Source organism: Arachis duranensis, chromosome 9 (genome assembly GCF_000817695.3).
Source record: "Arachis duranensis cultivar V14167 chromosome 9, aradu.V14167.gnm2.J7QH, whole genome shotgun sequence".
Taxonomy (NCBI): domain Eukaryota; kingdom Viridiplantae; phylum Streptophyta; class Magnoliopsida; order Fabales; family Fabaceae; genus Arachis; species Arachis duranensis.
The window spans coordinates 60,358,267-60,369,908 of NC_029780.3; the positions used below are offsets into that span (position 1 = coordinate 60,358,267).

Consider the following 11,642-nt stretch of genomic DNA (forward strand, 5'->3'; position numbering starts at 1 on the left):
ACCCCACAAGTTGAGGGAGCATCCACTTCTGAAGATCAAGGTTGTTGAGTCCTAACTCTGTAATAACCTTTATCATTAGTAATCTATTTTAAAGTCATTTAAATTTCTGTTTTTAATTTTCTGTTTTCTATTACTATTGGTCTTATCTTATATTTATTTTTGAGTCTTGTTCTTATTCCATGATTAATAAAATTTAAAGTTCATGTCTTAAAGCTATGAATGTCTTATGAATCCATCACTTCTCTTAATTGAAAAATGCTTTAATCACAAAAGAACAAGAAGTACAGGATTTCGAATTCATCTTTGAAACTAGTTGAATTAGTTTGATGTGGTGACAATACTTTTTGTTTTCTGAATGAATGCTTGAACAGTGCATATGTCTTTTGAATTTGTTGTTTAAAGAATGTTAAATTTGTTGTCTCTTGAAAGAACGATGGAAAAGGAGAAATGTTATTGAGGATCTGAAAAATCATCAAATTGATTCTTGAAGCAAGAAAAAACAGTGAATACAAAAAAAAAGAAAGAAAAAAAAAGAGCAAGCAGAAAAAGCCAATAGCCCTTAAAACCAAAAGGCAAGGATACTAAAAAGGATCCAAGGCTTTGAGCATCAGTGGATAAGAGGGCTTAAAGGAATTAAATCCTGGCCTAAGCGGCTAAACCAAGCTGTCCCTAACCATGTGCTTGTGGCGTGAAGGTGTCAAGTGAAAAGCTTGAGACTAAGCGGTTAAAGTCATGATCCAAAGCAAAAAGAGTGTGCTTAATAACCCTGGACACCTCTAATTGGGGACTCTAGCAAAGCTAAGTCAAAATCTAAAAAGCTTCACCCAGTTATGTGTCTGTGGCATGTATGTATCCGGTGATAATACTGGAAAACAGAGTGCTTTGGGCCACGGCCAAGACTCATAAAGTAGCTGTATTCAAGAATCAACATACTTAACTAGGAGAATCAATAACACTATCTGAATTTTGAGTTCCTATAGATGCCAATCACTCTAAACTTCAAAGGATAAAGTGAGATGCCAAAACTGTTCAGAGGCAAAAAGCTACTAGTCCCGCTCATCTAATTGGAGCTAAGTTTCATTGATATTTTGGAGTCTATAGTATGTTCTCTTCTTTTTATCCTATTTGATTTTTAGTTGCTTGGGGACAAGCAACAATTTAAGTTTGGTGTTGTGATGGGCGGATAATTTATATGCTTTTTGGCACTGTTTTTAGTATGTTTTTAGTATATTTTAGTTAGATTTTATTATATTTTTTTTAGTTTTTAATTAAAATTCACTTTTCTGGACTTTACTATGAGTTTGTGTATTTTTCTGTGATTTCAGGTATTTTCTGGCTGAAATTGAGGGACCTGAGCAAAAATCTGATTCAGAGGCTGAAAAAGGACTGCAGATGCTGTTGGATTCTGACCTCCCTGCACTCGAAGTGGATTTTCTTGAGCTTTTCAGCAATATATAATAGTTCATACTTTGCCCAAGAATTGATGGCCCAAATCGGCGTTCCAAATCAGCTTCAGAATTCCCGGCGTTTAACGCCGGAACTGGCACAAAAGTTGGAGTTAAACGCCCAAACTGGTACAAAAGCTGGCGTTTAACTCCAGGAAAAGTCTCTACACATGAAAGCTTCAATGCTCAGCCCAAGCACACACCAAGTGGACCCCGAAAGTGGATTTTTACGTCATTTACTCATTCTTGTAAACCATAGGTCCCTAGTTCACTATAAATAGGACTTTTTGCTATTGTATCTTCATCTCATGACACATTACACATTTCATATTGTATCTTCTATGGCATGAGTATCTAAACCCCATGGTTGGGGGTGAGGAGCTCTGCTGTGTCTTAATGGATTAATGCAATTACTACTGTTTTTCATTCAATCACGCTTGCTTCTATTCTAAGATACCACTTGTTCTTCAACCTGAAGAATGTGATGATCCGTGATACTCATCACCATTCTCACCTATGAACGTGTGTCTGACAACCACCTCCATTCTACCTTTGTTTGAGTGTGTATCTCTTGGATTCCTTAAGCAGAATCTTCGTGGTATAAGCTAGAACCCATTGGCGGCCATTCTTGAGAATCCGGAAAGTCTAAACCTTGTCTATGGTATTCCGAGTAGGATTCGAGGATTGAATGACTGTGACCAGCTTCAAACTCGCGAGTGTTGGGCATTAGTGACATACGCAAAAGAATCACTGGATTCTATTTTGACATGATCGAGAACCGACAGATGATTAGCCGTGCGGTGACAGTGCGCGTTGAACATTTTCACTGAGAGGATGGGAGGTAGACATTGACAATGGTGAAACCCAATATACAGCTTGCCATGGAAGGAGCCTTGCATGCATGAAGAAGAAGACAGTAGGAAAGTAGAGATTCAAAGGATATAGCATCTTCAAAACCTCAACCTGTTCTCCATTACTGCAAAACAAGTATTTATTTCATGTTCTTTTACTTTTTACAATTAAATATGATAATTATTGATATCCTGACTAAGAGTTACAAGATAACCATAGCTTGCTTCAAGCCGACAATCTCCGTGGGATCGACCCTTACTCACGTAAGGTATTACTTGGATGACCCAGTGCAATTGCTGGTTAGTTGTGCGGAATCGCAAAAGTGTGATTGTGATTTCGTGCACCAAGCTCCTCTATGTCTCTTCCTTGTCTCTGTTGCTTCATCCCTAGTGATTTTGGTGCTCCTGTCCTTAGTTGCTCCCAATAGTTGTGTGGAGGAAAATGTATCCCTTGAGGCATCTCAGGGATTTCTTGATGAGGGAATTCCTCATGCTCTTGTTGAGGTCCATGAGTGGGCTTTCTTGATGTGCAGTCAAATGCTCTAATACTGAGCTACGGACCCTTGAGATTAATCTCTCCATCTCCCATGACTCAGAGGTGGAAGTGATTGCCTTCGCTTTCCTCTTTCTTGAGGTTTCTCTGGCCTTAGGTGCCATTAATGGTTATGGAAAAACAAAAAAAGCTATGCTTTTACCACACCAAACTTATAATATTGCTCGCCCTCGAGCAAAAGAAGAAAGAATAGAAGAAGAAGAAGAAGAAGAAGAAGATGTAGATATGGAGGAGAGGGAGAGAGGTTTTGATGACAAGTAATCATATACCTATTTTTCTATGCTTTTTCATATAAGAAATTGATGAATTATGCTTAAATATTGAATGCTTTTATACTTAATTGGTATATTTCCTTGATCTTTTAATTTTATAAATCTTGTAGGAAATAAAACGAAAAAAAAAGCAAAGAAGCACAAAAAAAAGGAGAAAAAAAGAGCTTTGGGACACACTTTGAAGTTGGAGCACACTTTGGAGCCTTAGGCCACGCTTTTAAAAGCGTGGCCCATGACCAAATTAAAGGAGAATAGGCAATCAGCACACACTGCCCTGCTCTTGCCAAGGGCAGAGCAATATTGTGATGCAAACTGAGGTTGGAAGCAAGAATTTTCGCTAAGGTAAAAACTGGGCGCTCACAACATGACCATGCCTATTTCAAAGGGCTATAACTTGAGCTACAGACGTCCAATTGATGTGCTTCTAGTTGCATTAGAAAGCTGACATTTAGAGATTTCCAACGATATATAGCAATCTATATTTGGTGAACAATTGAGGCATGAGTGAAAGGCATCTTTAAGGGCAAAAAATAAGCGAAAATAAACCAAAATGCTTCCACCAAGGTTCGAAGCTGGAGCCTCACTCCAAAGCAAAGTAGCGCTCATTTTTTTGCTCTGCCCTCTTGGAGAGCAGGGCAATGTCGTGCTCTCTTCATGGAAAATCAAGGAGAATTGCTCCCCAAATGCTTACAGCAACTTTCGAACTTGGGACCTCACCCAAGAACAAGGAAAGCTTGCGCTGCCCTGCCCTTGTGAAGGGCAGAGCAGCATTTATTGGTGCATGGCACACAAAATTGGCACGGCCCAGGGAAGCATGTCACGCAACATAACACAGACCAAGAGGAATTGGAGCGTGCCCACACAAAGCTTCCCTGCTCTACCCTCCACAATAGCAGAGCAGCCTCCTGGGAGCATCATGGGCCAAAATTTAACCAAAATCTCATTTAAATTCAATTCCTCTCCAAATTGAATCAAGGCCAAGCAAACCCATTTCTCCTCAAATCCAAAGCAAGCTAAAGCCCACATCATCACTCAAAGGCACAAGAACAAGCTAGAATTAGGATTTTCATTTAATTTGTTTTTCATTTCAATTTCATTTTATTTTGTAAAGCCTATATAAGGCATCATTTTCATCTTTGTAAAGGAGGAGGCTCGATTAGAAAAGGCTTGCTCCATTAGGGAGTAGTAGTAGTAGATAGCTCTCTCTTTGAGTTTTCATTTCTGCTTTGAATCTTGGGTGGAGATTGGAAGGAATTCTGTTTTCATTCTCCATCTGCAACATCTCTGCTTTGCTCTTCTGCATAATTGAGAATTGGATTTACATTTCACTTGCTGCTTGATTTACTTCTCTTCTGCTGATTATTTTCTATTTTGATCAAGGAAGGAATTGAGATCTAGACTTGTTTTCTAGTCTATTTGATTTCCTGAGATCTTCATTTTGATTTTCCAATTGAGTTAAATTTAATTTCTGTTTGCTTCTTCAAGCAATTCTGCTTTCTGTTTGAGATCGGTTGCAAGTTACTGCATATTTTACTTCTCTGTTTGATTGCCATTTACAATTTCTTGTGTGATTTCTTGAATCCCAGCTCCCAAAATCCTTTTATTCTTCCTGCAATTTAAATTTTCAGTTGCTTGATCTATTGCTTCCTTTAATTTCCAACACCCACTCCCCTTTACATTTGATGCAATTTATATTTCTTGCAATTTAAGGAAAACACCATTAGGTTTGTGTTGTGTTAAAATGAAGAAGAATGAAGGGGTTTATATAGTAGAGGGAGATGGGTTTGGGTGGGAAAGAGATTTTTGAATTTGAAGGTAGGTGGGGTTTATGGGGAAGAGAGGATGGATGTGAGTGGTGAAGAGGTGATGGGGAAGAGTGATTGAGGTGATTGGTGAATGATGTTTGGGGAAGAGTGTTATGAAAAGGTGTGAGAAAGAGGGATAAGGTAGGAAGGGATCCTGAGCGGTCCATGGTAGGCAAAATTGTGATCTCTAATAATGGCATTCAACTTGGTATGTGCGTTTATAACTCAACACTTTCTTCACAACCTCGCACAACTAACCAGCAAGTGCACTGGGTCGTCCAAGTAATCAACCTTATGTGAGTAAGGGTTGATCCCACGGAGATTGTTGGTATGAAGCAAGCTATGGTCATCAAATTCTCAGTTAGGCGGATAATATATGGTTATGGAGTTTTCGAGTAATAATAATAAATAAACAGAAAATAAAGATAAAAATACTTATGTAAATCATTGGTGGGAATTTCAGACAGGCGTATGAAGATGCTGTGCTCCTTCTGAATTTCTGCTTTCCTACTGCCTTCATCCAATCCTTCTTACTCCTTTCCATGGCAAGTTGTATGTAGGGCATCACCGTTGTCAATGGCTACATCCCATTCTCTCAGTGAAAATGGTCTGGTGCACGAAATTGTGATCATCAACTATGGCTCCAATAGTTTGGTAGCTCTCAAACGTGAATTACACTCAGTCACAACTCCGCACAACTAACCAGCAAGTGCACTGGGTCGTCTAAGTAATACCTTACGTGAGTAAGGGTCGATCCCACGGAGATTGTTGGTATGAAGCAAGCTATGGTCATCTTGTAAATCTCATTCAGACAGATAATAATTGGTTATGGGAAATATAAAGAGATACTTGCTTGAATAATAAAGGATAGAAATACTTATGTAAATTAATGGTGGGAATTTCAGATAAGCGTATGGAGATGCTTGTCCCGGTTGAATCTCTGCTTTCCTACTGCTTTCATCCGATCCTTCTTACTCCTTTCCATGGCAAGCTGTATGTAGGGCATCACCGTTGTCAATGGCTACATCCCATCCTCTCAGTGAAAATGGTCCAAATGCTCTATCACAGCACGGCTAATCATCTGTCGGTTTTCAATCAGGCTGGAATAGAATCCTGTGATTCTTTTGTGTCTATCACTAACGCCCAGCCTTCAGGAGTTTGAAGCTCGTCACAGTCATTCAATCCCAGAATCCTACTCGGAATACCACAGACAAGGTTTAGACTTTCCGGATTCTCATGAATGCCGCCATCAATTCTAGCTTGTACCACGAAGATTCTGATTAAGGAATCCAAGAGATATGCGCCCGGCCTAAGATAGAATGGAAGTGGTTGTCAATCACGCGCGTTCATAGGTGAGAATGATGATGAGTGTCACGGATCATCACATTCATCAAGTTGAAGTGCAAAAATATCTTAGAAAAGGAATAAATCGAATTGAATAGAAAATAGTAGTAATTGCATTGAAACTTGAGGTACAGCAGAGCTCCACACCCTTAATCTATGGTGTGTAAAAAATCCACCATTGAAAATACATAAGTAAAAGGTCCAGGCATGGCCAAATGGCCAGCCCCCATGATCTGAGAACTAAACGTCCCAAGATGTCTAATACAATAGTAAACTATCCTATTTATACTAGACTAGCTACTAGGGTTTACAAGAGTAAGTAATTGATGCATAAATCCACTTCCAGGGCCCACTTGGTGTATGTTTGGGCTGAGCTTGATCTATCCACGAGCTGAGGCTTCTTTTGGAGTTGAACGCCAAGTTGTAACGTGTTTTGGGCGTTCAACTCCGGTTCATGACGTGTTTCTGGCGTTTGACTCCATATAGCAACATGGAGCTGGCGTTGAGCGCCAGTTTACGTCATCTAATCACGAATAAAGTATAGACTATTATATATTGCTAGAACGCTCTGGATGTCTAATTTCCAACACCGTTGAGAGAGCACCATTTCGAGTTTTGTAGCTCCAGAAAATCCATTTCGAGTGCAGGGAGGTCAGATTCTAACAGCATCAGCAGTCCTTTGTCAGCCTCCTATCAGAGTTTTGCTTAGGTCCCTCAATTTCAGCTAGAAAATACCTGAAATCACAGAAAAACACACAAACTTATAGTAAAGTCCAGAAATGTGAATTTAGCATAAAAACTAATGAAAACATCCCTAAAAGTAACTAGATCATACTAAAAACTACCCAAATATAATGCCAAAAAGCATATAAATTATCCGCTCATCACAACACCAAACTTAAATTGTTGGTTGTCCCCAAGCAACTGAAAATCAACTAGGATAAAAAGAAGAGAATATACTAAAAATTCCAAAATATCAATGAATATTAATTCTAATTAGATGAGCGGGACTTGTAGCATTTTGCTTCTGAACAGTTTTGGCATCTCACTTTATCCTTTGAAGTTTAGAAAGATTGGCATCTCTAGGAACTTAGAATTTCGGATAGTGTTATTGATTTTCCTAGTTAAGTATGTTGATTCTTGAACACAGCTACTTTTATGAGTCTTGGCCGTGGCCCTAAGCACTTTGTTTTCCAGTATTACCACCAGATACATAAATGCCATAGACACATAACTGGGTGAACCTTTTCAGATTGTGACTCAGCTTTGCTAGAGTCCCCAGTTAGAGGTGTCCAGAACTCTTAAGCACACTCTTTTTGCTTTGGATCATGACTTTAACCACTCAGTCTCAAGCTTTTCACGTGGACCTGCATGCCACAAGCACATGGTTAGGGACAACTTGATTTAGCCGCTTAGGCCTAGATTTTATTTACTTGGGCCCTCCTATCCATTGATGCTCAAAGCCTTGGATCCTTTTTACCCTTGCCTTTTGGTTTTAAGGGCTATTGGCTTTTTCTGTTTGCTTTTTCTTTTTCTTTCTAAATAACTTTTCGCCTTTTTTTCTTTTTTTTTCGCAAGCTTTTGCTTTTCACTGCTTTTTCTTGCTTCAAGAATCAATTTCATGATTTTTCAGATTATCAATAACATTTCTCTTTGTTCATCATTCTTTCAAGAGCCAACAATTTTAACATTCATAAACAACAAGATAAAAAATTTGCACTGTTCAATCTTTCATTCAGAAAACAAAAAGTATTGTCACCACATTAATATAATTAAACTAATTTCAAAGATAATTTCGAAATTCATGTACTTTCTTATTCTTTTGAATTAGAAACATTTTTTTTTATTTAAGAGAGGTGAAGGATTCATGGAATTATTTATAGCCTTAAGACATAGTTACTAAATACTAATGATCACGAAGTAGAGACACAAAACATAGATAAACATATAACATAAAAACCAAAAAACAGAGAGATAAGAACAAGGAAATTAAGGAATGAGTCCACCTTAGTGAGGATGGCACCTTTTAAAGGTCCAATGGTGCTTTTTGAGCTCCTTTATGTCTCTTCCTTGCTTTTGTTGCATGATCCCTAGTGATTTTGGTGTTCCTACCCTTAGTTGCTTCCAATAATTATGTGGAGGAACATGTATCCCTTGAGGTATCTCAGGGATTTCTTGATGAGGAAATTTCTCATGCTCTCTTGATGTGCAGTCAAATGCTCTTCTACTGAGTTATGGACCCTTGAGATGAATCTCTCCATCTCCCATGACTCAGAGGTGGAAGCTTTTGTCTTCCCTTTTCTTTTCTTCTTTTTTTTTTAAGGTTTCTCTGGCCTTAGGCGCCATCAATGGTTATGAAAAAGTAAAAAAGCTATGCTTTTACCACACCAAACATAGAATATTGCTCGCCCTCAAGCAAAAGAAGAAGAAGATATGGAGAAGAGGGAGAGAGGTGTGTATTCGGCTATGTAGGGTGGGTTTGGGTGGGGAAGAGATGGATGGATGTGAGTGGTGAAGAAGAGAGAAGGTGAGTTGAGGTAGGTGGGGATCCTGTGGGGTCCACAGATCCGGAGGTGATCCTGTGGGGTTCACAGATCCTAAGGTGTCAAGGATTTACATTCCTGCACCAATGAGGCATGTAGAATGCCTTTGCATATAATTCTGGTGTTTAAACGCCGAAGTGATGCTCATTGTGGGCGTTCAACGCCCATGTGCAGCATGTTTCTGGTGTTGAATGCCAGTTCCATGCTTGTTACTGGCGTTCAGCGCCAGATCCATGCTCTGTTCTGGCGTTGAACGCCAGCCAGATGCACCTTACTGGCGTTTAAACGCCAGTAAGTCCTTCCTCCCGGGTGTGATTTTTCTTCTGCTGTTTTTGATTCTGTTTTTAATTTTAATAATATTTTTGTGACTCCACATGATCATTAACCTACTAAAACACAAAATAAAAATAAAATTAGATAAAAATTGGGTTGCCTCCCAAGAATCGCTTCTTTAATGTCAATAGCTTGACAGTGGGCTCTCATGGAGCCACAAAGGTGGTCAGGTCAATGTTGTGGACTCCCAACACCAAACTTAGAGTTTAGATATGGGGGTTCAACACCAAACTTAGAGTTTGGTTGTGGCCTCCCAACACTAAACGTAGAGTTTGATTGTGGGGGCTCTGTTTGACTCTGTATTGAGAGAAGCTCTACATGCTTACTCTCCCTTGTTACAGAAGGATAGACGTGTGCCTTAAACACAAGGTAGTCCCCATTCAATTGAAGGACTAATTCTCCCTTGTTAACATTAATCACAGCACCTGCTGTGGCTAGGAAAGGTCTTCCAAGGATGATGCATTCATCCTCTTCCTTCCCAGTGTCTAAGATTATGAAATCAGCAGGGAAGTAAAGGCCTTCAACCTTTACTAATACGTCCTCTACTAATCCATAAGCTTGTCTTATTGACTTGTCCGCCAATTGTAATGAGAATAAGGCAGGCTGTACCTCAATGATTCCTAGTTTCTCCATTACAGAGAGTGGCATAAGATTTATGCCTGACCCTAGGTCACACAGAGCTTTTTCAAAGGTCATGGTGCCTATGGTACAGGGTATTAAGAATTTCCCAGGATCTTGTTTCTTTTGAGGTAGAGTTTGATGAACCCATGTATCAAGTTCACTAATGAGCAAGGGAGGTTCACCTTCCCAAGTCTCATTACCAAATAACTTGGCATTCAGCTTCATGATTGCTCCTAGATATTGAGCAACTTGCTCTCCAGTTACATCTTCATCCTCTTCAGAGGAAGAATAGTCTTCAGAGCTCATGAATGGCAGAAGGAGGTTTAGTGGAATCTCTATGATCTCTATATGAGCCTCAGATTCCTTTGGGTCCTCAATAGGGAACTCCTTCTTGTTTGAGAGACGTCCCAAGAGGTCTTCCTCACTAGGATTTTCGTCCTTCTCCTCCCTTGTACATTCGGCCATATTGATTACATCAATGGCCTTGCACTCTCCTTTTGGATTCTCTTCTGTATTGCTTGGGAGAATACTGGGAGGAGTTTCAATGATTTTCTTACTCAGCTGGCCCACTTGGGCCTCCAAATTTCTAATGGAGGATCTTGTTTCATTCATGAAACTTGAAGTGGCCTTAGACAGATCAGAGACTATGTTTGATAAGTTAGAGGGGCTCTGTTCAGAATTCTCTATCTGTTGCTGAGAAGATGATGGAAAAGGCTTGTTATTGCTTAGCCTGTTTCTTCCACCATTATTAAAGCCTTGTTGAGGCTTTTGTTGATCCTTCCATGAGAAATTTGGATGATTTCTCCATGATGAATTATAGGTGTTTCCATAAGGTGCACCCATGTAATTAACCTCTGCCATTGCGGGGTTCTCAGGATCATAAGCTTCTTCAGAAGCTGCTTCTTTAGTACTGTTGGATGCATTTTGCCATCCATTCAGACTTTGAGAGATCATGTTGACTTGCTGAGTCAACACTTTGTTCTGAGCCAATATGGCATTCAGAGCATCAATCTTAAGAACTCCCTTCCTCTGAGGCGTCCCATTATTCACGGAATTCCTCTCAAAAGTGTACATGAATTGGTTATTTGCAACAATGTCAATAAGTTCTTGAGCCTCTGCAGGTGTTTTCTTTAGGTGAATGGATCCACCTGCAGAATGGTCCAGTGACATCATAGAGAACTCAGATAGACCATAATAGAGTATATCTATCATGGTCCACTCTGAAAACATGTCAAAAGGATATCTTTTGATCATCTGCTTGTATCTTTCCCAAGCTTCACAGAGGGATTCACCATCTTTTTGTCTGAAGGTTTGAACATCCACTCTAAGCTTGCTCAGATTTTGAGGAGGAAAGAACTTAGCCAAGAAGGCCGTGACCAGCTTATCCCAGGAGTCCAGGCTATCTTTAGGTTGAGAGTCCAACCATGTTCTAGCTCCGTCTCTTACAGCAAAAGGGAAAAGCATGAGCCTGTAGACTTCAGGATCTACTCTATTAGTCTTAACAGTCTCACAGATCTGCAAGAATTCAGTTAAGAACTGGTAGGGATCTTCTGATGGAAGACCATAAAACTTGCAGTTCTGTTGTATTAGAGCAACTAATTGAGGTTTCAGCTCAAAATTGTTTGCTCCAATGGCAGGAATTGAGATGCTTCTTCCATCAAACTTGGACGTAGGTGCAGTATAATCACCAAGCATCCTTCTTGCATTATTGTTGTTGGGTTTGGCTGCCATCTCCTTTTCTTGTTCGAAAATTTCAGCAAGGTTATCTCTGGATTGTAGTAATTTAGCTTCTCTTAGTTTCCTCTTCAGAGACCTTTCAGGTTCTGGATCAGCTTCAACAAGAATGCCTTTTTCCTTGTTCCTGCTCGTATGAGA

The 11,642-nt window shown here is 39.6% G+C and overlaps 1 non-coding gene across 1 annotated transcript; it reads left to right on the plus strand.

Annotated features, from left to right (window-relative positions):
• The first annotated feature begins 10,995 nt into the window (after positions 1–10,995).
• On the plus strand, positions 10,996–11,099 carry LOC127741838 (small nucleolar RNA R71). Its single transcript, XR_008003043.1, has one exon. It is a non-coding gene; the product is annotated as a small nucleolar RNA R71 (small nucleolar RNA).
• Positions 11,100–11,642: the final 543 nt, after the last annotated feature.